Here is a 2,705-nt window from a genome sequence, read left to right on the forward strand (position 1 = left end):
CTTAGTGTGGCTAAATGACAAACGGTAACCCTCCACAGCTCTTGGTCCTGTTAGTCATTTTTTTTTTTTTTCCTTTTTTTTTTTCACAATTTGTGTTCCATCATTGTCAAACTTTATTTTTTGTTTCTATTTTGTTAAGCCTTTGATAATGTCAGCAGCGCTTGGGTATAGGGAAAGGAGAGCGTGGCTTGCCCAGCCCACCCCTAGCACCAGTGAGGCCATGCACGAGTCTCCTCAGGGACTCCCGAGATGCCAGTGCAAATGCCACAGAAAGGCCAAGCGTTGAAAGGGGCAGCGCATGCTGACTGATGCATTGGCCATAGAGAGAGAGAGAGAAAGAGAGAGAGAGAGAGAGAAAGAAAATGTTGTGCCATGATCTCCTCCTTTGTAGCTGTGACTGACCACTCGCCAGAGAGAGAGTCCTCTGTTTCTCATGTCGTCTGTCACCCAAACAAGCCTCAATATTTAAAACCTATCAGAAATAGATACATGTTCAGCCCTTCCCTCACTCCCTCCCCTAATCCCCGTCAGACTCCCAAGACCATGCTCTCCCCTCCTCCCCCTCCCAACCACTTTTTACCACCATCCTTGTCTCAGCCCCAATCACATTCCAGTTCCCTTACAGTCATCTTTTTGGCCACTTATTCACATAAAAAGGGAGGAGAGGCATTGTTATTATATATTTTTTTTCTCCCCCCACCTTTTCCCAGTGTAGCACTACAAAACAATGATGAACAAGCCATCACCCGTGTCAGAAATCTTGTAAATTTTTATATCAACCAGTTTTATGCAGTCCTGTGTACTTAGAGTATTTGTACAATGATTGAGATAGATATTTTCCTGACTGTTTCAAAAAAAGAAAAAAGGTAAAAAAAAAAAAAAATAATAATGAATAAAATGTCATCTGATGCACCCTGCCAAAGTTGAGAGAGTTTTTTTTATTAATGATTTTTTTTTCTTTTTTTTTTTCTTTTTTTTTTTCTTCAAAAATGTAGATAAGCAATACAGATATAAGATGTTATATAAAAAAAAAATCATAATAATACAGGAGAAAATAAATTATTCGTAAACCTGTAAAGGCAGCTCACATTATGGGCCCCCCCACAGAATAGGCACCAATTTATCAATCATATTATTATTGTCATGATATTGCTATCATTGTTAATTTTATATTCTTTACTTGGTTTGTTATATTGTTCTGTGTCTGCTTGAGGGCCCTGTATAGTTTTTTTTTTTTTTTTTCTCTCTCTCACATGGGACTCCCTCCCAATATTTTGAAGGAAATCAATTTTGTCTGTGTGCATAGACCATGTTGATGTATTGTAGTGTATCTTGTAAAGAAGTACCTTTTAATTGTAAAAGTGATATTGCCCTGTAATTATTTTTAGGAGCGTTCTTCATATGCTTATTGTAGGTGTCTCGAAGGTAGTGTTTTATACTAGGTAAGATTGTGTCTCTTGTGTTCCTTTTACATTTATTTAATTCAGTTTTATTATTATAAAAAAAATTCTTTAAATTTTTGTTGATACACAAGGCAGGTATATAAGAGATTGTCCAAAGTTATCAGTCGTAGCCTTACAGTAGTCCGACCTGCATCAGTTTCATGATGTAGATTTGGCTGTTAATTTTTCTTTTTCTTTTCCTTTTCTTTAGTTATGAATGCATTTTCATAGAATTAAGACAATGGCAGATGAAAGTCCTGATCTTTGAAACATTTATAAACTGTCTTTTATCGAAAGGTGCTCAAATAGAGATGATGATAACTTTGGATCTGCTTTTAATCTGCATTTTTTATTATTATTATTATTTTTGTCTTCTTCTGAGAAATGAGATCTGATTTTTTGTTTTCTATTCTGGTTATTATTGATTATTATTTGACATTGTTCTTGGAAGGTCATGAGAGAGATGTGACAATGCTTCATTCTCCTTTTTTTTTATTATTATTATTATTATTCAGACCTAAATGGATTGAGAGTCATCGCGTTCTTCTCAACGTCAGATAATATTTTTGTATTATGGAGTGATTTTTAAGTCATGCATAAATATTAGGACTATTATACCCCCCCCCCCCCTTTTTTTTTTCTTTTTCTTTATTCTTCCCCCCTTTTTTCCGTTGTTTTTTTTTTTTTTTTTTTTTTTCCAGTTCAATCCAAGTTAATATTTCTTTCTTGGGAAGCATACTCATGGCTATGCTTTTGTATATTGGGATATGGCATTGTGGTTGGCAATGTATCTAGTGGACATGTGACTGCAAGCAACTGCAATGTGAAATCCTTGGAGAACTGTAGTAAAGTACTAATACATGATGTGTTTTATCACATTGCCTGTGGATGGGATGATCATATTCAAAAAGACAAGATGTGTGTGTGTCTGTCTGTCTGTCTGTCTGTCTGTCTGTCTGTCTGTCTGTGTCTAATATATATATATATATATATGTATGTATGTTTATATTTATATGTATATATATATATATATATATATGTATATGTATATATTTTATGTATGTATGTATGTGTTTATGTATATGTATATGTATATGTATATGTATATGTATATGTATATGTATGTATGTATGTATGTATGTATATGTGTGTGTGTGTGTGTGTGTGTGTGTGTGTGTGTGTGTGTGTGTGTGTGTGTGTGTGTGTGTGTGTGTGTGTGTGTGTGTGTGTGTGTGTGGATGTACTTATGTATGTGTATACATA

The 2,705-nt window shown here is 34.5% G+C and overlaps 1 protein-coding gene across 6 annotated transcripts in view; it reads left to right on the plus strand.

The window, feature by feature from the left end:
• LOC125045242 (zinc finger protein 37 homolog) overlaps positions 1-2,408 on the plus strand; it is a 27,816-nt gene extending 25,408 nt beyond the window's left edge. For all 6 annotated transcript variants that reach the window (XM_047642417.1, XM_047642419.1, XM_047642413.1 and 3 more), the window contains one exon: positions 1-2,408. This exon is cut by the window's left edge and continues 669 nt beyond it. The gene's annotated coding sequence lies outside the window, so the exon portion shown is untranslated.
• Positions 2,409-2,705: the final 297 nt, after the last annotated feature.

This window comes from Penaeus chinensis, chromosome 37, assembly GCF_019202785.1.
Source record: "Penaeus chinensis breed Huanghai No. 1 chromosome 37, ASM1920278v2, whole genome shotgun sequence".
NCBI classification, from domain to species: Eukaryota; Metazoa; Arthropoda; class Malacostraca; order Decapoda; family Penaeidae; genus Penaeus; species Penaeus chinensis.